The sequence below is a fragment of the Chlorocebus sabaeus genome, chromosome 8, assembly GCF_047675955.1.
Source record: "Chlorocebus sabaeus isolate Y175 chromosome 8, mChlSab1.0.hap1, whole genome shotgun sequence".
In the NCBI taxonomy this organism is placed as follows: Eukaryota; Metazoa; Chordata; class Mammalia; order Primates; family Cercopithecidae; genus Chlorocebus; species Chlorocebus sabaeus.
Window position 1 is genome coordinate 37247726 of NC_132911.1, and position 22590 is coordinate 37270315.

Here is a 22590-nt window from a genome sequence, read left to right on the forward strand (position 1 = left end):
GGAGGCAGGCAGGAGTGTCTCATCTTGCACAGGAAAGGCTATTTATGTCCAGGGCTTCTGTGCTGGACAGCTGGTGACCATGGCTGAGGCTAAAGCTGTATGCAAGCCGCTGCCAGCCATGATTCACTAAGGAAGCACTCCCTTCTTGATTCCAGAGCAGGGACCCTGAGCCCAAGACATCACAGCTGGTGGAATGACTCACCCCAGAAAACCACCTGGTTTGAGCGCCCCTCCTTATTAATCTGAGAAAGGCCCTATTCACTCCAGGAAGGAGACTCGGTGCCCTCCATGACCTTCGCTTCACCAGGATGTGTTTTCCCATAGGTAAGAAAGTTGGTTTCGAGAACCACCTGATTTTTCCATGTGCTGTTGTACGTACAGAAGAAGGTACAATGGATTTTAAATCATGAAATCAGGGTCCCAGTCCCAACCTTGCACCTAACTGACAGCGACACCTTAGGCAAGTCACTTCTCTCTGGCTCTCATTTCTCCAAGTGGCAAGTGGGGGAAGTGGGGCGAAGAGAGTTGCAAGCTTCCGGCTCTGGAATTCTATCACTGCAAGCTGCTCCCGAATGGTGTTTCCCTCCAATACAAGCACACAGTAGGTTAGCAGAGGGCTGGGAGGTGACAGAGAGAAACACGGGAGACAGAGAAACAAGGGCACAGCCGGATGGACAGAGACAGATCGAAGTAGGGGAGGCTACCTCACCAGGGAAAGGGAGAACAGCCTGGTGGCATGGAGAGAAAATTGGAGCCCCTGATGTAAGCAGACTGTTGCCAGAATTGCTGGAAACAAACACTGACAGATTGCTAACACGTTACAGTGAAAATTACCAACATGATGGGACTTTTGCACCATAACTGGCACCTCTTGTTATCCCATTAACAAAACTGATGAGACCAAATTGCTAATAGGAGAAAACGTTCATGTTGGATTATATCACTCCCGTCCTGCATAAAGAACACGACCAAAGCGCAGACCAGAGGCACACAGAAACCTCCCAAGAGTCCATTTATTTTCGGCACAATTGGGGAAAGCCCTGGAATGCCCCAGCCTCTTCCATGACATCCAGAAACAACCGCACCCACCACCGGCACCAAGCAAGGTGTCTGTTCACATTGCTGAGCTGGGCAGGATCGCCTGTCAGTCATTACATAAAACAGGAGCCAGTGACCTTTGCAAAGTACACAAGGTACACTGGCAGAGCCAGTGGCAGGGAGGGAGGAACAAGTGGACAGTGACTGAACTGTAGAGTGTTAGATTCCAGGTCATTCCCATCTGCTCCTAGAACAAACGAACACATCAGAACTCACCACTATTTACATTTTTACCACCCCCATCTGGCCACTTCCCACTACAGCCAGGCCAGAGAGAGCCCTGACTCACAATTCCATCAGTCGCAGAGTTCAAGCTGTCATCTAAGCCTGGGGAGGTGTAAGGAACAAGCCACATCTGGTTCTTGGAAGTATGTGCCCAGGCATTTAAAGAGGATCTTTCCTCTTTGGGCCAGGGGTGGATTTCCTGCTTAAGCAACCTTTATCCAGGGAGGGCAAGATTAGGAATGTATTTGATGCTCACTTCTCTCTCAGAAAAACCCTCCAATTGCCCAAACCTCTCAATGTTTTACAGCAGTGTTTCTTTTCTCCCAGGATAATCACTGACTACCCCAAGCCCCTGCCACCACCCCCAGACAATGGGACCGGCTGTGAGCTGTACGCCCCGGTAGTCATTCAGAGATGTAATTGACCAAAGATTATTCTGAGTAATTGAATGGCAAGGGCTTTTATATACCAAACAGGGACTTGTCTTTGTCAAAAAAAAGTCTTTACAAAGTACCCAAGTACTGGGTGTCAGACAGGACAAGTTTTTTAATCATGTTAAAATGATTTATTTAAACGTCAAGCCATGTCACCTCACTTCCTTTCATTTTTCAAACTGTTTGTGTTTTTTCTGGATGATAAATTTATCTTCAGACAGCCTCAATATGACTAATTAACTTTGAAATATAAGAACCAGATGTGTGAGTTGGAGAGTTTTCTGAACTCATGCCAGACGGGCTGATGGGTTTTTTCTTCTCCTCCTTCTTCTTCCCTGCCTTTCACCCCCCCACTCCCCCCACCCCGCTTTCCCTCTCCCTGCTGGCCGCCCTGAAATTACTAAGCAGAGACACATTCAGGAAGTAGAATCACAGGACTGCAGCTAGCCATGAGCGCCCACCGTTTCTGCTCTGATTTTAGCCTTTCAGGGCCCCATTCTCTCCCTTGGAAAGTGACCCCAGAGTGTGGTGCATATGGGGAGGCAATGCTATCTTAAGAAGAGGGACAGGCAAAAGGTCCCTTGCCCTTCCCCCACATTAAAGTCAGTCACCCCACACCAGGGCACAGAGCAACTTCTCTTCAAGAAAGTCCTCCCCTGGGACGTGCTCCCCAGATCCGCCGGCTCCCTGCTGCCTTTCGAAGAGCTCCACACATGGTGCCCAGCTCGTGGGGACAGGAGAGGCAGGACTGAGCCCGCGGCTGGGCTGTGCAGCACCTAGGCAGTGTTTTTCAGCAGGGGCCAATTTGGGGGCTAGAAGCTGCAGATGTGCGCCTGCGTCTGCATCTGCACACATGTGCATACGTGTGTGTGCCTGTGTCTGTGTGTGTCTATATGTGTGTCTGTGTGTGTATACGTGTCTGTAAGTGCATGTGTGTGTGTGTCTGTGTGTGTTTGTGTGTCTTTGTGCCTGTGTGCATCTGTGTATCTGTCTATATGTGTGCGTGTGTCTGTGTGTGTATCTGTGTGTCTGTGTCTGTGTGTGCACAATCTCTGTGTGTCTGTGTGTGCATACATGTGTGTGTCTGTGTGTTTATGTCTGTGTGTGTGTCTGTGTTTGTGTCTGTGTGTGTGTGTCTGTGTGTTCGTGTCTGTGTCTGTGAGTGCACGTGTGTGTCTTTGCGTCTGTTTATATCTGTGTATATGTGTTTCTGTTGTGTGTGTTGATGTCTATGTGCATAGGTGTGTGTGTTTGTGTGTCTTTGTATGCATCTGTGTGTGTGTGTGTGTGTGTGTGTGCGTGCTTTGTTCTCAGGGACAGGATAGCAACTGAAAATAATCCAGTGATGGCAAAAAGAAGAGTATTCATTTTTCCCGGACTCACAGAGCAAAATAAAAGGGACCGAGTGAAAGGCCTGAGCTCAGCACCTCAGTTTCCCCACAGGCTAATACAGCCTGTCCCACTGGATCTCTCTGCCAGAAGTAGGCTGGAATCATGTGAGATCACCAGTCTGGAAGCTCTTGGAGCCCTTTGAAAGGCAAGATCTCCATCCTGAGGGTTATTAGGATAATTGCTGCTGTGATTAGACCATTGTGACCATTCTCCTTAGCATGACTCTTAATGTCTGGGATGCCCCATCTGGGATCATCTCACGCACTTTCAAAGTCAGTAGACTTGCTCCCCACTCTAGGCCTCAAACAGGAGCATAAACAGCAGACTCAATTCCTCTCCTCTTGGGAAGAATGCCAATAGAGCACCCTCCTTGGCCCAGGGAGAAGAAAATCCCCCGCTTCACGCCTAAGACTCCAGGCTGCTGGAGGAAAATGACTCAGCCACCCACAAACCCCAAGCACTTGTGTTCTTGGGGGACAGGAGAAGGGGTCTATGTGGAAGTCCCTTCCCTTCACTGCAGAGCCCTCAGGGTCCTTCCACCACCCCTGCCCTCTGCAGTCCCTCTTGCCTCTATGGAGAGCCTGGCTCTGGGGACAGGGGGAGGAGGTGCCGGCAGGCAGGGCGCTTGGAACAGCAAGAGGTGAGCCAGGTTCCCTGGGGCCTCCTGCCCGGCCTGCCTGGTCACAGCCCTGGTTCCTTCCTACAAAATACTTCTCTTGCTTTCAGCAGGGTGTCACCTAATCCCCGGGAAGGAAGGAGTGTCACCCTTCCAAGAGGTATTTGCATTTGAGCAGGAGTTTCTGGAAACCTAGGAAGAAAAGGGACTGGAATAAAGGAGGAAGGGGGTGGGGATGGAGACAGCGAGCTCCTCACTTCTCAAATCAAATCCTGCCTCATCCTGATGCTGAGACCCCACATCGCACAGGCAGATGGACCAGCATGGGTGGCCGTGGGCACCGAGGTCAGCAGTGGCTCCCAATGCGTCTTGAGAAAGAGGCAGGGAGGACTGAACTACAGGTCAGGGGCCCTTAGCATTCACATCGGGGCACACCACCGTCATCCAGCGTCCGCGTCCTCCACACTGGACACAAACAGTGTTATGCCCCCAGAATTTCTTGGGGAGTGGGAGAGTGAGCTTGTGGGAATATTGAGCCTCACAGCTTTACTTGGCGTCTCCCAGCATCCCCGGGTAGCCACACAGATAGATGAGCAGAGACCACCGCAATAAGCTAGTGCGAGCTTCCCCAGCCATCACTGTATCTCCAGTTCTGCAGTACGGTCCCCGCCTCCCAAGAGGGTATCTTCTCAGAACTAAACACCCATGCCACCGGGATGCTTGCAGTCTGCCACCTGCAGAAATCTCTATCTGGGGCCCTGGTTGGGGTCTTTTTCCTGCACTCCCCACCCCAGGGGAGAAATTCAGATAATTTTCTGACTATTAGTAACATTTCCTGCTGTGTCAAACTAAGATAATTATGGAGCTTACCAAATCGTAGGCTCACTGATGGCTGGGGAATGGGGAAGCCGGAAAAGTTCAGGAAGCCCACAGGCCAGGAAAGCGAGCCCCAGGTGTACTGGGACTGTCTTAGGACTGTGGCTTCTATGGCCTGCACCTGAGAGCATTTCTCCCTCCCTCCCCACCTCCTGGCTACTTTTTCTCTCCAAGGGAACAAAGAGTTTGCATTTGTGGGCTGAAAGGTGCCCCCTCCTTCTGGCCAAGGGAGCCCAGGAGTACCCATCCACCCCCATAGACCCACCCAGTGTTTTTTGAAACCAAAAGATCTGGATTTGCTCTCCCTGCCTGCACAACCACAAGAGCCCCCCTTGCCTTCTGCCACTAAATGAGCATTACAAGGAGAGAAACTAGACGCTGCAATCGACAGAAGCCATCATTTGGGAGCTGTCAGACTTGATGTCTCAGAGACCCGGGATCCAAAGGCCTGTCCCCCTGTACAGCTTGAGATATTTAATAAAGTAAAGCCTCGAGGATCAAGGGGCTGCAATCCTTCCCACTCCTTCCCGCAGCTCGTGCTGGAGTTCTTTAAAGCCTGCCTTACGTCTGTCTTTCTCTCCAGAAAGCCTTTCATGCCGCCTCGCCAGACTGACATTTTGACAAGTTGCCACGAGTGACATCTGATTTGTACAAATTTCAAGACTAATAAATCTACCTGTCAAAGCGGAAACTTTAAAAGGAGCTAAGCCCAGCGGGTATAGTTTAACAGAACTCAAGTTGATGAAACTGTAGGATGGAGAAATTATATCTGTCACAATCCACCCACATTAGTTCTGCAGAAATGTTGGCAACTGAAACAAACGTCTTTCACGGGCGTTACCAAAAAAAATTAAAAATTAAAAAAAATTTTAATCAAAAAAGGAGATTGTTAATACCCTGAGTAACAAGTAACAGTTCTATTTTGTAAACTAACAAATTTTATTTATTTAATTTTTAATTTTGTTGCAGATGTTAGACATGTTTCTCCTCCTACCTCTTAAGCTGTGTTGCTGGAATCTGGACTTTCCATTCAGGCTGGGGCCCATCAATCACTCGGCGGCTCCTGCTTGGAGAAGCAGAGGCGGTGCAGGCTGCAGGGTGAGGCAGGACTCATAGCCCACAGCCCTGCGTCCTCGGCGGCGGGGGGGGCCTGCAGGGCCCCCCACTCCCCCCGTCCGTCCGCAGGCCCACAGGGCTGAATCATGTCCCCTTCACCCTCTGGCCTTGACCTGGACCCCAAAGTCTGGCTCCCACTCTGCGCAGGGCTGTGGGATTTTTAAGATTGTGGATGTTTATGGGGAAGGGCAGCGGGGGATGACTAAGATGAGAGGAACTCATAGGCCTGGCTAACTTGATTTTATTTTTATCTTCCCTTCCTCTCTCTGACAAGTCCACTTTTTTCCTGAATCATCATATCAGAAATGTTGGAGAAGCCAGAATTCACAGATCAGAGGAAGCAACTAGGGGGACGGGGCTTCTGGGGGTTCCCCTATACCTAGGAAATCAAAGGACAGGAGAGTCCTAGACCAAACCCCTTGTGTTTTGTGTCCTTCCCGCACACCACCTCTCCCTGCAGTCAGAGAGGAGGGTCCGCTGCTCTCAGTTCCCGGAAGTGGCCTCAGTTACCCTTCGGGGCGAGCTGTTTTCTCTTTAATGGCAGCCTCAACAAGCCATAACCTCCAAATAATCACTGTTATTACTACTGCCCTCCTCCTGGGAGTTCAAAATGGGATCTCATTTGCCCTCTCACTCACACAGTTAAGAAGCAAGCAGGCAGAGACAGAAAAGAGCTTTTTTCTCAAGTTCACCTAGAGGCAGTAGCCTCGGGGTCACCCTGCAAGCTGACGATGGACCCCATCACTTCGGGGTGGGGATGAGGCCCTCGCTCACAGACCACAGGCTCTTTCCCCCCATGCTCCCCATTGGGGCGGCTTCCTCCCTGGAATCCTAGAGCTTCTGGTTAATTTTTATTTGGCAAGGACAATATCAGATGCTAACACTTTCTTTTCTATCTCTTGGCCTGCTGGATATGTGAGCATGGTGATAATCAGGAAAAGGCCTTTAGGTGTGAGCTTTTTTCTATTTCCTGATAACAATGAGGCTGGATCACAGCAAAAGGGCGTCTTTCACGACCAATGGGGAAGAGCCCAGAGACCCAGAGCAGCTGTCTTTTAGGTCAGGACGCATGGTGCTAATCTTTCTGCAAGGAACTGGGGTTACCACTAGTTCTGCCCAATTCAGTATTTCTCCCTGTCAATTAGCTATTTATTAAGCAGTTTTCATGTCTAAGACACCCTGCTCAGCACTGTGTGAATTACAGAGAAGTACAAAACACGATCCTCGTCTTAAAAGAGCGTGCAGTCCATATGTAGTGTTGAAATGGTGATGCAAACAAAATAACACGGAACAAAATAGATCCTGACCAGGAACAAAGTGAGTGCAAGTACAAGAAGAAAGCACGGTGAGTGAAGAAGGTGTGAAACCCAGCCCTGCCACCAACTGTGGGGTCTCAGCAAGAACGTTCTCCCTAGAAACTCAGATAGTTGGCTAGGTGATCAGAAGGCCCCTGCATTTCCTGTGGGTTTTTTAGAAGAAGAGGAGCTGGGAGATCATGAACCTAAAACCCATTATAAACTGTAAACAGTTCCACGATTGCTAGTGCTGGTATTGTCACTGTGGGCTGAGCCGAACAGGCCTGTCTTCACTGGGGGATCAGGTTATGATTCAGCACCGAATAGAGCAGATGAAGGAGCAAAGGAACATACAGATAAAGAAGCAAGCTGGGCCTCTGAAGAGGGATGGAATTCAGTTGCGCTTTGCTCACATTCTGCCTTTGGCACCCACAGCTTCAGCTCCATCTCCCAACCTCTCACCACCCCATGGTAAGCTCTAGGGCCTGCTCTGTGCCAGCAGACAGCAGGCTGGGAAGGTGAGAGCACCAGGAGGAAACTCAAAGGAAAACAAACACCAATATTGCTTTCCCAGGCCAGGCTGAAACAAAACCACAAATAAAGACAGCATATCTTGGGAGTGAGAGACCCTAGATCAGCCAGATAGAAACCCTGTGGTGGGACCCAAAGTCACCGAGCCATGGAACCGGGGAATGGCCAGGTTCACCAAGCTTACAACCCACAGAATTCAGAGAGGCATACAGGTCTGTTGACCTGTACAGATCGGTCCCAGGGGAGGGAACAGGTCTACTGAAATTTGTTAGGTGGACCATGTATTAGACACACCAAGGACACACCATGTTCCTGCAACATAAAGATGCATCCATTATCTAACATGAATTATCAGGAGAGCCCCCAACTTATTTGATTCCTGTATTTCGATCAAGTCAGAGAAAACCGTTAGAGATGGTTATTAAGAAACCAAAGCAGACCCATGCCTATAATTCCAGCACTTTGGGAGGCTGAAACAGGAGGATTACTTGAGGACAGGAGTTTGATACTAGCCTGAGCAACATGGAGAAACCTTGTCTTTTTTTTTTTTTTTTTTTTTTTTTTGAGACAGAGTCTCGCTCTGTCGCCCAGGCTGGAGTGCAGTGGTGTGATCTCAGCTCACTGCAAGCTCCGCCTCCCGGGTTCACTCCATTCTCCTGCCTCAGCCTCCTGAGTAGCTGGGACTACAGGCGCCGCCACCATGCCCGGCTAGTTTTTTGTATTTTTAGTAGAGACGGGGTTTCACCATGTTAGCCAGATGGTCTCGATCTCCTGACCTCGTGATCCACCCATCTCGGCCTCCCAAAGTGCTGGGATTACAGGCTCGAGCCACCGCACCCAGCCAAGAAACCCTGCCTTTACACAAAAATTTAAAAATTAGCTGGGCATGGTGGCATGTGCCTGAAATCACAGCTACTCAGGAGGCTGAGGCAGAAGGATGGCTTAAGCCCAGGAGTTAGAGGCTACAGTGAGCTAAGATTGCACCACTGCACTCTATCCTGGGTGACAGAGCGAGGCACTGTCTCTGGGGGGAAAAAAATGAACTTAAAGAAAAAGAAACCGGCCGGGTGCAGGGGCTCACACCTGTAATCCCAACACTTTGGGAGGCCAAGGTGGGCCCATGACGAGGTCAGGAGATTGAGACCATTCTGACTAACACAGTGAAACCCTGTCTCTAATAAAAATACAAAAAATTAGCCGGGCGTGGTGGCGGGCTCCTGCAGTTCCAGCTACTTGGGAGGCTGAGGCAGGAGAATCATTTGAACCTGGGAGGCGGAGGTTGTAGTAAGCTGAAATCGTGCCCCTGCACTCCTGCCTGGGTGACAGAGTGAGACTCTGTCTCAAAAAAATAAAAGGAGAAAGAAACCAAAGCAGAGTGAGGTTTGGTGCCTTATGTACAATCACACAGCCAGCCAGCAGATTTAGAAACTGCTGGGTCGAGTTTTCCTCTGAGACAGTTGCTTTTTTTTTTTTCTTCCCCTTAACAAGATGGTCCCTCCAGGGAAAGGCTCAGTTATGCCAAATGTGACTAATAATAAAAAAAAAAAATTTGTGTAAAGGTTTTTCTGTAAAATCAACATTTCACTTTATATTTTATTGGATTAGTGTTTGCTAACCTCCAAAGTTTCTTGGCCAGCAAATTGGAGACCATTTCCCTTACATAATGAGCTTCTCCTGATTGGATGAGGTGACTCAAGTCTTAGGGAAGGTTGCATGGCCTAGGTAGGGCCCCAGGGCAGGCCCAGAGGACTGAAGCCCAGCCTGGGAGCTGCAGGCTCATAGCACTGCCTTCTGCAACAAATGGAGGCAGGACGCTTTGATCCTGGACACAGTCACTCCCTGGTGCAACGCTATAGCCCATTGCCTCCTATCTGGGGTCCATTACCCACCCGGCAGGAGGAACTTCAGTTTGAAAGGAGAGTGGAGGCCCATCTCTTTCTACTGCCTCCAGGCAGCATTTTGGGTTTTGCAACCAAAGAGAAAAGAAAAAAATCTTGAACTGTTTTTCAAATGTTCTGGGTCTTGGCAAACCCCAAAATGCCTTTTGCCAAATGCTTTTTTCCCTCGATTTTTAAACCTCGGGTGTATTTCCAGAACAATCCAATCCATCTGCTTCTGATTCATTTACACTTAACTCATTAGGAGGCTGTTGCGTAAGGAGCAGTTTGACGTCCCCAAGATCCCGGGTGAGGGATTCTTCTTCCCCTTTTGAATCAGAGAGAGGAGACTTGCCAGCTGGGCATGAATCACAAACCCCCCAAAAAATGGAAGCCTGGCTTGAAACGCTGAGCCCCAAGGATGAGAACCAGCTTCTCTGCATCCCCACCCATCTTCCATCCTTCTCTGCACTACCCATCAGATCATTCTCACTATTACTGCTGTTACTGTCATTAAGGATATGCTCAACAGTCATAGATTATTGTGAGTGGTTTTGCATTGTAGTTCACTGTGTGCCATTCTTTATTCATCCACTCCAGAGTCATCTACTGAGGCATTAGACAAATGCTCCCAGACAACTGTGAACCACCAGCAGGGCCTAGGGTGGAGTATCAAATATGGGACTTACATCTAAACACCCATCTCATCTTGTTTTACTTTCTGCAAAGACTGAGAATGCTACCAGGAAAGTCCAAGGGAGGCATGTGGGGAGAGAGAAGTTTCTCAGGGTAGAAAGCAAAGCTCGAGGGAGTGAGGAAGGCCCAGACAGAAGCACAAAGAGAGAAAGCCTGCTGATTTCAGGGGCCATGAATGACTGCCCAACCTAAGCCATAGGCTTGTGTTGCATCCGCGGGAACCTATGCATTGCATAGGCTTGCATTGTCACCCCCTTCTTTAGTGGAAAAGGGGTTCTTTTCTCTGTCTTCCAGTTCTTCATTCGCATCATTCTCCAACCCACCTTTATTTAAAAAGAATGCAAAATGTGTTGAGTAACCAGCCATAAAAAGGAATGAATTAATGGCATTCGCAGCAACCTGGATAGGATTGGAGACTATCATTCTAAGTGAAGTAACTCAGGAATGGGAAACCAAACATCATATGTTCTCATTCATAAGTGGGAGCTAAGCTGTGAGGATGCAAAGGCATAAGAATGACACAATGGACTTTGGAGACTCAAGGGGAAAAGGGTGAGAAGCAGGTAAGGGAAAACAGACTACAAATAGGGTGCAGTGTGTACTGCTCGGGTGATGGGTGCACCAAAATCTCATAAATCACCACTAAAGAACTTACTCATGTAACCAAACACCACCTGTTCCCCAATAACCTATAGAAATAAATTTTTTAATAAATATATTGAGTAACAACTATATGTTCAGCCCTGCCCTACGCTGGGAACCACAGGGGACAGAAAACGCAGATGAGGTGGTCTTCCCTTGAGGCCTTTGCACCCCATCTGAGGAAATGTGTCAGTTTTCCATGACTGTATGTTTTCAGTAGGGCAGCCCTTGGCCAAATGGGTGAAGCACAGAGAAAGTATCAGAGATGTCCAGCAGGGAGAGAGGTCTCATGAGCTGAACCGGTCAGGAACAACTTCATGGAGGAGGTTGGTTTCAGAGAAGCCAGGCTGGAAGATGAGCCCTTGGCTATGCGGAGAGGAAGAGGAAGGCATATCCCTGGAAGAGGAGACAGGATGAAGGCTCTGCAGCAGGAAAGAGCATCGCATGTTTGTGGGGTGATGAGACCAACTGTGTGGAGGAATGAAGGCAAATCCATGGGAAAGTGGGCTGTAAGTGATTCCACGAAGAAGTCTGTATTTAATCGCAAAGAGCCAGCATGAGTCACTGGAGGGTTCTGAGCAGGGAAGCACGATGGAGAAGGCATCGTTTTAGGAGAAATAATCCAGTGCGAATGCACAGCGTGGACTGAAGCGAAGACAGACCGAAGGCGGGGAACCAGCTGGGAGTCTGTGGCAATTGCTTAGGCACATCACGTCAGGGATCTCAAACAAGGCGGTGACAGCAAGGAAGGAAAAGAGAGAATGAATCAACTGAACTGGATGACTCAGTGGCTAAGGACCCTGAAGAAGGCAGAAGAGTTAAGATGACACAAAAACCCAGAGAGGGCAGAATGTTTTCAGCTCCAAAGGACATTGATGTAGCAGTGGCGTAGGTGCCAGGCAGAACTGAGTGCCTAGCATGAGTTACCTTGCAATCCTTGCCACAGAAAGGCAACGCAGGGGCCAGGCGTGGTGGCTCACGCCTGTAATCCCAGCACTTTGGGAGGCCGAGGTGGGCGGATCACCTGAGGTCAGGAGTTTGAGACCAGCCTGGCCAACATAGCGAAACCCCATCTCTACTAAAAATACAAAAATTAGCTGGACATGGTGGCAGGCGCCTATAATCCCAGCTACTCAGGAGACTGAAGCAGGAGAATCACTTGAACCCAGGAGGCAGAGGTTGCAGTGAGCCGAGATTGCACCACTGCACTTCAGCATGGGCAACAAGAGCAAGACTCTGTCTCAGAAAAAAAAAAAAAAAAAAAAAAGGCAAAGCAGGCACTATTATTACCCTTGCTTTACTGTTGAGGAACTGGGACACTGATGCATTTACTAACTTGCCCCCAAATTCACACACAGAACATGTGGGATTCCAACATTTAACCTCACTATTTGCTGCCCTGGCTCCTACCACCTCCCTGAGCCAAGCCTCCATTCCTCTCTCCCTCATCTCTTCACCTCAAATGTCTTAATCCATCCTGAAATTCCTCTGCCTGCCCCATTACCTGCCTAAATCCAGATCATGCCTCAACTCTTTCCAGAACCCTCTGTCACCACACTAACGTCTACAGACCTGCTCCCTTGAACGCCTCCTCTGAGATTCGCTGTCCACGCACTGTGCTTTTCCTGGCTTGGTCAGTTCCTGTGTTCACGTACTTCCTGGCTTTGGGGCTTGGCACTGGAGCTGAGTCTGAATCCCAGCCTTACCCTGAAGTAGTTACGTAGCCTTGGGCAAGTTACTCAACCTCTTCAAGGCTGTTTCCTCAACTGTCAGCTGGAGATAAAAGGGTTATTGTCAAAAATAGATGAGAAAATGCCTGGCACATCGAAGACACTCTGTGAATGGTATCAATCAATATGATTACAGTTGCTTTATTAATAGTTTTGCGATGGGCAATGTTATGTTCAAAGCTTTGACTGTGGTAGGTGTGGTAGAAATATTCTTCTGCTTGATTTTTTGATCATTTCAACAGCTGTCTATAGCATTTCAGTATTCAGGGCTTAGAATCTTAGAATTACTACATTTATGTCACTGCATGGAGAACAAATGTGTCGGGTAAGGGAGTCTTGTCATGGCATGCTTTAGACAGTGATGTCCAGAGCAGGGCAGGGAGCTGTAGAAGCTGCGCAGACACCCACAGCAGAGAGCCGGGCGTGCTCAGCCTCCCTCGGGAAAGGCGTCACCCACTCATCCCAATCTGAGTATATAGGACGCAGCCTATGCAGAGAGCTAGGGCTAGTCCTGGCAGCATCGCGCCCTCCCCAAACACCGCCCCCTCACCTCACTAGCCCCTGAGAGGAAGAGATGAAGAGAGAAAAGGAAACAGGTAGAGTTCATGATTGAAAATCGGGTCACCCTTACTATCAGTGCCCTGTCTCCTCTCTGGGTCCCACTAAGCTCTCCCCCTCCCTGCCTGCCTTTTAGTCACCTGTGAGGCCAGTGTCTTGGGCACGCCTGCACATCTCAGAGCACCTCAACAGCAAGACAGCCCAGGCCGTCTCTCTGCTGCTCCTGCAACCCCTTCAAACCCAGCTCCCACTAGCTGTGCATAGAAGATGACAGCCCACAGTGAGACATGAATGCCTCATAGCGTGTTAGGTGCTTAAAGCAAGAAAGACATGTCCTTAGCCCCCTCCCCTGCCCAAAAACCAATTACCAATGCGGGAAAGAAGTGAACAAGATAAATTTTGCAAGGGAGAGGGGGCCGGTGTTTCAGCGACAGGTATCTAAAGAAAACACCCTACTTCTTTTTCATTGTTTTCAGATGCACACATTTCAACAAAATGCAACAAGGGGGCTCTGCAGGAGACAAATATGGAGACAGAAGCATAAAACTAGGGGGAAGGGCAAGGGGAGGCCTCTGGGAGTGAAGAGCCCAGGCAGGCCATGAGGAGCTGCAAGGAACGTGTTCAGGGACAGGAGCTGAGGGTGGGGAGAAGGTACCCAGCTCCACATGGCATCAAAACACTTCCTGCAGCTCAGCTGGGACAGGGTGGCCATTCCCTGTCCCCGCACAGCCAGAACCCTGGCAGGACTGGCTACTGGAAGAGGAGACGAAAACCTGAGAATAGAGAAGGGATTCAGGGCACACTTCCTGCAGCTCTACAGGGAGATGCAACCAGTGGAAGACAGAAACCCTTGGACAGGTGACCTGGGGCCTTGTCCTTCCCCAAGCAGGACAATTACCCCTGCGGCACCCCCGCCAGGGTGTTGGGGCTGCTCTCAGAGGAGAGAATAACTTGCGGATGGCTCTGCCTGCATCCAAGGGCAGCTAGCAGTGGGGACAGGTGGGCAGTTTTTCAGGCTCCATGAACTGCTCATTAATTCTCGGCCCTGGCAATTGACTTTCTTTTTCTTTTTAATGGGGATTCAAGGCCAAAAATCGGTACTCTCGCACACACACACATTTGAAGGGAGGGTGGCAGGGGGAGTCAAACCCCAAAGCGCATCTCAGGCTTTAAACGGCACAGGCTGTGCTTGGGAAAATGTCACTGCTTGGCGGAGGCACGGGCAGCCTGGCAGGCTGGGAGAGGCAGAGAGCAGGAACCGAATTTAGGAGTGACTGGAAGGTCGACAAGAAAGAAAAGCCAACGTGCAGCGTATATACATAGAAACAAGGACTGCTTCCCAGCCGGGGCCCTTTCAGGGCACCCACGGGTGCCCCTCAGCTTGAAAAATGGGCCCACATGTGTACCCCCTGGATGCCATCTACACCAGGCTCATTCCTACTCCTGACCCTATTTCTACTGATTCTGGTACTTGGAATGCTGCTCTGCCACCCCGACTGACACCACTATCACACACACACGCGCGCGCACACACACACACACACGACCTATCCAATCTTCGAGGATAGGTCCAGCCTCCATCTGCATTCAGACACTTTCCCTGTCAAACAATATTGATCTCCCATCCTCTAGCCCTTTATGAATCTTCCCTATGCCCCAGAATTTTCAAAAATTTGAACCAAGTGTTACTTAGCCTTTGATCCTAATCTGCCCCTGTATTGTTTCCTAGAGGTTCAGGTACATCTTGTGTCTCCCAGTAAAAACGGCGTGTCCCCTGAGCTCAGGCACATTGCCACCTGCTTCTCCTGTGTGGGTCGCTATGTCCAGCACATGTCAGGGCAAACACGGAGGGGCGTGGGTGGTGGGCCGGCTTGATTCAGGACCTTGCGTTCCTGACTGGGCACCAAGGATTTGCATGATTGAGGACACTCCCGGCCCTGCCAAATACCCACATATCCCTCCTCCTTTCCTCGCTGGAGCAAAACTTCTTTTCCATGTATTATTTTTTCTACCCAAAGCTGTTCTGCAGAGAGGCCCCTCTTTTCCAGCCTAGTCACTCTTCACCTGATGCCTAATCAGATCCAGTGGCCCAGAGTTGACATTTTATATCAAAAGATGTCAAAAGCTTTATACTCAAAAAACCACAGCACATGGGGGATTAGACCAGGAGAATTTAACTCACTTAAGTGCGAGAAAGCCTGGTTAGGGAGATTACAGCTATTTACCCAAGAAGTAAATATCTCTGAACTCTGACCAGGCTGTGAGGAAGGGAGGGCTGGCCTGGTAATTTTATTATCTTGCAGGAAGAAAAAGGAGAGGAGAAAAGGGAGAATAAAAGATGAGAGGCGATAATCTCTGAAGCTGGGATCACTCTTGTGTTGCAGCACATGCCAGAAATAAAAGATAACTGCTCTTGCAATCTTGCTGAGACATGACCCACTCAAACAGGAGGGCTGCCTGCCTGCTGCTCCACGGACATGAGAGTCAAGGGGCAGTCTAGAGGGGAACACAGAGAGATAAATGCTCCAGACAAAGAAAAATAGTGGGGGCGGGGGAGGGTCCAGGAAGAGAGATGGGCAACTCAGAAAGGCTGCCTTGTCTCCTCTCTTCCACTATATATAATATATATATTATATATATATATATTCTAAGTCTCCAATAATCCTAAATGCAGAGAAAATTCTCAACTATCAAATAAAGGGATCTCAAGAGTGGGCAAGATGTCAGGTCACAGGAAGATCATCACATCACCCAGGAAGGCAGGTGGAAGAAGAGAGGAATGTGCAGTTTGAAAAACCACATTTTGGCCGGGGAAAGTGGCTCATGCCTGTAATCCCATATGTTGGGAGGCAGGCAGATCACCTGAGGTCAAGAGTTTGAGACCAGCCTGGCCAAGGTGGCAAAATCTTTTCTCTACTAAAAATACAAAAATTAGTGGGGCATAGTGGTGCAAGCTTATATTCCCAGCTACTCAGGAGGCTGATGCAGGAGAATCTCTTGAACCCGGGAGGCAGAGATCGCAATGAACTGAGATTATGCCACTGCACTCCAGCCTGGGAGCCAGAGGGGAGGCTGACGCAGGAGAATCTCTTGAACCCGGGAGGCAAATATCACAGTGAACCGAGATTGTGCCACTGCACTCCAGCCTGGGAGCCAGAGGGAGACTCCGTCCCAAAAGAGGGAAGGGAAGGAAAGGGACGGGAAGGGAAGGGAAGGGAAGGGGAAAGGGAAAGGGAAAGGGAAAGGGAAAGGGAAAGGGAAAGGGAAAAAAGGACACTTACGATTTTCTTACGATTGACTGGAAGGTCGACAAGAAAGAAAAGCCAACGTGCAGGGTATATACATAGAAACAAGGACTGCTTCCCAGCTGGGGCCCTTTCAGAGCACCCACGGGTGCCCCTGAGCTTCAAAAAAGGGGCCCACGTGTGTTCCCCCGGGATGAAAATAAGAAAAGTATTTGCTTTTGGAATATAAATTGCAGGAAGTAACACTCAACACAATCTCCTTTGCTGATGGGGCATGATTTTATTAAAAACAAGAATGAGTAGAAAACACTGATTCTAGTTTGTCTTTCCCATTTCACAGACCAGAAAACTGAAGTCCAGGGAAGGTAAGTGACTTAGGCAAGCCCACACAACTGCTCCCAGGCAAGCCAGGAAAAGAAACAAAATCACAAGTACTTGTGCTACCGAAGAATTATTCTCGTTACCCTAAGTCTTGCCATCCTGGAATGCCACAGAGTTTTCCCCAAGAGCATCATTCCTGGACTCAGACTGCAGTTTGGTCAGCTGGATCCTGTCCTCAGCATGACCCAAGGCCGGGATCCTTCTTGGGAGGTGTCATGATGTCACAGGGCAACGTGTAGGCTTCTGATGTCGTGACATAATTCCTGGTTCCTCAGTTTACTAGCTGGATGACTTGAAAAGCTGCTCAACTTCTCTCGGGCCTCTATGTTCTCATCTGTAAAATGGAACCCAATTGACATGACAACCTCACAGAACTGTTGTGAGGAACTAATGAGATTATGTAACTAACATGTTTGGTATTTAGAAAGTGTTCCATTATTTTGGCCAGGCGCAGTGGCTCACACCTGTAACAACACTTTGGGAGGCCGAGGCGGGTGGATCACTTGAGGTCAGGAGTTTGAGACCAGCCTGGCCAACATGGTAAAACCCCGTCTCTACTAAAAATACAAAAATTAGCCAGGCATGGTGGTGCACACTTGTAGTCCCAGCTATTTGGCATGCTGAGGCAGGAGAATCACTTGAACTCGGGAGGCGGAGACTAGAGTGAGCCAAGATTGCATCATTGCACTCCAGCCTGAGCAACAGAGTGATAATCTGTCTCAAAAAGGAAAAGAAAATGTTCCATTATTTTTCATTTCTTTTCTCCAGCATCATTTCTGAATACTTCAAATGATAAAACATCAAAGAGACCTCCTGAGGTCACTGGATGTTCATCTCATGGGTAAGAAAACTGAGGGCGAGTGTGGGGAGTCCCAGCCTAACCTTCTATCCCCAGAACATGCTGTGTGGTATGGCAGTGACTGCTAAGGGCTGACACCCAGCTCTGAACCTGCATCCCCAGGACCCTCCCCCGCCAACCACACACTTCAAGTTTAGAGGAAAATGCATAACCTGTACCACTGCCTTTTAAAGATCGAATATGGGTGGTGCTTTTATAGCCATCCTTACAGGAAACTGTTCTGCGGTCTTAGCAATCTTAGCAATTCTGTTCCTGGTGTCCTGAGGGAAGGGGCTTGAGCAACTGAACAAGAACTGTAGGCTAAAGGTAAGAAACGTTTTCTTCATGAGTCATGGGTGGAAAAGAATAGAAATCTGTATTAGTTTCCTATAGCTGCTGTAACAAAATACCACAAATGTAGTGGTTTAAAACCACAAAAATGTATTATCTTACACTTGCGGAGATCACAAGTCTACAATGGTTCCTAAATTGAGGGCTAAAATCAGGGGGTGGGCAGGGCTGTGTTTCTTTCTGGGGACTCAGGGGAAATCTGTTTCCTTGCCTTTTCCAACTTCTGGGGGCTGGTCACGTTCCTTAGCTCATGGCCCCTTCTGCCATCTTCAAAGCTCACAATAATCAGTCAAGTATTTCTCACATGACATCACCGACTCTTGGTCTCTGATCTCCCTTTTTACTTATAAGGATCCCTATGATGACTTTGGACTCACAGAGAAAATCAGAGTAATCTTCCCCTGTCAAGAGTAGCAACTTGGCAACCTTAATTCCATCTGCATCCTTAATCCCCACCCCCACCATGTAACATTCCATATTTTCAGCTTCCAGACATAAAGACATGGACATCTTTGGAGAACTATTATTCTGCCTACCTGATATTTAAACCTACTCCCCATCCTTTTCCCCTTCGGACTGACAAAGACGTTGCTGCTTGATCAGAACACTCATTTCCTCCTCACATCCAGTCTCGGATTCCTTTCAAACACCACGCTTCCTCAGCCACCATGAATCCACTGGCCTCGGCATAGAAAGAAGCAGCATCCACTTGCTAGCCCTGAATTCAACATACAAAGCAAACCCTTGAACGCGGGTAGGGTGGTCGAGGAAATGCTGATCTTTGCAGGCCGTCTCAGGGTTTTGGTGTAGCCCCAGCCAAAGACAGAGATGTGTAGAATCTTACATCTCTTTTCTGACATCAAAGTAACTCCACTGGCTACAAAGACCCATCCCAGTTCTCTATCTGGAGCCACAGTTGATGGCGGGACATTTTCCTGGTCAGTTTTTTTGGGGGGATTTTTTGTCTGAGCACTAAGTGATTCCATGTGGACAATTTTCCCACTTGTTTTGGGGTCACTGGACCATACCTCCCTCTGTCACCTTCTGATTCTGCACAGAGCACCTGCATGACCTTATTCCTTGCAAGGAAAGAGATGCTTTTTCCACTGAGGGGCTCCCCTTGCCTGTCTCTGCAGAGGGAATGCAGAGTCCCTGAGGGTCAGTGAAAAGCTGTGTCTGTTTCCCTCACCCTTAGAGGGTTAAAACCAAATGCTTCTGACAGCTGCTGGATAGTCCAAAACTCTACCATGCCTGGCCATAAGAACATAATGGGTGCATTTGCCCAGATGTTGCAAGCCCCTGGCTCAGAAACAAACCCAACAACAGAAAAATAAAGAGTAAATAAATCTGAGTGGGAATAAAAGAAAAAACAGGGCCGTGTGCATTGAGTGAAGTCCTTGCTCTTCTCCTAACTGGACGTAGAGTTGGGACAAGTCTCTTCAAGCCTCTGTGGGCCTTTCTTTCATGTAGCCTAAAAAATAATGTTAGGCCAGATTAATTCTGAGATTTCTGAAAACCCTCAGAGCAAACAACTTTGGCTCTCACAGCCTGGAATGGTTTCAAAAGAGAGTAACAAGAATGGTGGAGGGTTCAGAATGGTGGGTTCAGAAAAGCGATTGAAAACACTGGGAATGTTCATCCAGGAAAAGAGAGGACGGGGGATCATGACGGTCCTCTGGGTTTCAGTCAGCCCATTTGCATGTGATCCCATTAGTCTTTCTTTCTTTCTTTCTTTCTTCTCTCTCTCTCTCTCTCTCTCTCTCTCTCTCTCTCTTTCTTTCTTTCTTTCTTTCTTTCTTTCTTTCTTTCTTTCTTTCTTTCTGAGACAGGGCTTCGCTCTGTTACCCAGGCTGGAGTGCAGTGGCACAATCTCGGCTCTCTGCAACCTCTGCCTCCTGGACTCAAGTGATCTTCCTGCCTCAGTCTCCCGAATAGCTGGGACCACAGGCACACACCTTCATGCCCGGCTAATTTTCGGTATTTTCGGTAGAGACAGGGTTTTACCATGTTGCCCAGGCTGGTCTCAAACTCCTGACCTCAGGCAATCCACCCACCTCAGCCTCCCAAAGGTGTGAGCCACTGCACCCGGCCAACAATGACTTAACTTTCACCAGCTCACTCAGCACGGCAGCCTCTTTGCAAGTGTCCCCCATTATTTCTAGAGTGGCTAGGGGGTGCCTCATGTGTGCTCAACACACATGGCAGTTTTCAGTCCCCACAGTTCTATTCTCATTGGCCTGATCCAGGCCCCTGCCAGGACACAGGGCACCGCTACCTCCTGCTGGGTATTGCTGTGCTTGCCACCACAGAGATGCTCAAGGCCTCCCAAGGCCAGAGAACTGCAGGCTCTGCAGTGCAGTGGAAGAGTGAGCCTCTCTCCTCATTTTGTGTTAGTCTCAAGATGAGTCCCAGAGCTGGTTCCCCAATGACTACCACATGTTAGTGTCAACGATTCTTTCCATTTTTATGCATAGCTTTTTTGCTCTCCATAGATCTCTTAATGAAGTCCAATGTGGGCTGAGTAGTGAGACAGATTCTGCTGTGAGCTGTACACTGGGCCATGCTCAGAACCTCTCTCCTTTCCTGCCACAATTAAAGCTCAGTGACCAGGTTAGGTGTTTATGCCCTGTTCCTTCTTCCTTCAAGACGAGCTCCTTCCCAGGAGGCTCCGTGATCTCTGGCGCACATAGGCTTCTAACAGGCCCATGCAGCAGTTCACCAGGCCTGCTCAGACCTGCCTGAGCCAGGTCTGGACCCCAGCTGGGACTCTCTGCATATTTAGTGTGTGGCAGCCTGCCATGTCAGAGAGGCACTGCACTTAAGCTGCCCAGCGAAAAGAAGACCAGTAAACAGAAGCTACACAATGACAGGGATTGTTTTCCTTATATGTTGAGCAAAATCTAATAGATCTGTCTATTAGAGATTTCTCAGATAGTTGTGAGTGCCCTGTAATGTGACCCATTTAGACAGATGCCTGCGAAAGCCCTACCAGGGATGTCGTAGAGAAGATGGCCTGAGTGTCAGACATCCAGTCCTAGAAATCTGAACATCTTTCGTGTTTCACTGCTGAGATGCTTGTTGGGAAAGTACCTCCTGAATTGTCCTAGAAATAGGTCCCAGGCTTCACCACCAGTTTCATTGCCCATGGAGAATAACCACCCCAAATTCCTCTTCTGAATCTCGTACTCAAGGCTGAGGCCCTCCGGGTTTGCAAATGGAAGAGTGTTGTATAATAGCCGGGACCTTCTGCAACGTGCAAGGGTACTTCCACATGACCGGGTCCAAAGAAGACCCAGTAGGTATCATCATACTTTTGGGAATCAAGTTTATGCAAGAGAAAAGATGATTTGGGGAGTCCAGTAGCTACGCTTAAATATACTAGGGGCTGCCTGAAGCAGAAATTTTATATTTTCAGCTTAGGGAAGTAAAAAATGCACAATAGGTTGGAGTCAAAACATTTAAGATTGAGCTATAGTCTCCTCGAATGCAAACTGTGTAATCCCAAATAAGTCATATAAACTCTCCAAGACTTTATTTCCTCACCTGTAAAATGGGCCTAATAACATGCACATTGCGAAGCTGTTGTGATGAGATAATTATGTGAGAACATTGTGACCTGCAATTGGTATTCCCTAAGCTGAGCTTTTCGAGTGTGTCTTACCCAGCACTCCACACCCAGTGCCTGGCATGTCACCTGCTATATACAATGTCAGGATTCAGTAAATGGCCCTTGAATGAAATTGATGTTTCTCCAAAAGACAGAAGGCAGTCAATAGTTAAAGGTTCTAAGGAAACTAAATCTCTCTTTAACTCAGGGAAGCTCTATCTAACAGCCAGAGCTGTCCACTAGGCTGATTCAGAGGCAGAGAGCTCTGTTTCATGGAGGTATTCAATCCCAGAGCCTTGACCAGCTGTCAGAGATGTTCTGGAATGCACTCTCCCTATAGAAAGATCCCCATAGGATGTGAGAAGCAGAGAGTAGCAAAGCCACATTAAGGTGTAGCTACAGCACTGAAAATCTGTCTCACTCACCAGGCAGGAACCTGCCTCACACACTGGCATCTCAGCACATGCAATGCAAGCTCAGACCTCACCACAATCACAAATTACTATATGCCGTGAGCCTTAGGGACACTCAGAAATTACGGCAAATATGAAAGCTACTCACACCAAGGTCTATTGAAAACCATGTTATCTGCCTAGACCTCCCAATTCAACATGCTACAATGTTATGGCTCTTCACTTGTATGTTTGCAACAGGTAAGAAATGGCATCACTCATTCATTCAACAAGCATCGATTGAGTATCTAATCTATGGCAGGCACTGCACTAGGGATGGGGAGGTGAGGGCAGTGGCTGAGTCAGGGACCAGGGACAAAAGCAGGAATAGGGTACAACCTTTCACAAAACAGATTTGCTCTGCCTTAGGGACACACATGCCTATCAAGGACACAAACATTACATAGCAACCAAACAAATCAAAGTATAATTCCAAACTGTAATAAGTAGCATGAAGGAAATGTAAGAGGGATATTGAGAGACTATATGGAGGGCCAGTGTCAAGAAAAGATTTCTCTGGGGAAGCGACATTTGACCTGAGAGCTGGAGGCTGAGTCCACCCAACTAAAGACTTGGGTGAAGCAGTTTGGAACAGCAGGAACAGTATTTGCAAAGGCCTGAGGCACGAAA

The 22590-nt window shown here is 48.5% G+C and overlaps 1 long non-coding RNA gene across 1 annotated transcript in view; it reads right to left on the minus strand.

Annotated features, from left to right (window-relative positions):
* Window positions 1–6073, minus strand: part of LOC140712300 (uncharacterized) — an 89216-nt gene extending 83143 nt beyond the window's left edge. The window contains exon 1 of the long non-coding RNA XR_012093830.1: window positions 5636–6073. This is a non-coding gene — a long non-coding RNA (uncharacterized lncRNA). The remainder of the gene's footprint in view (window positions 1–5635) is intronic.
* Between the last annotated feature and the right edge of the window lie 16517 nt (window positions 6074–22590).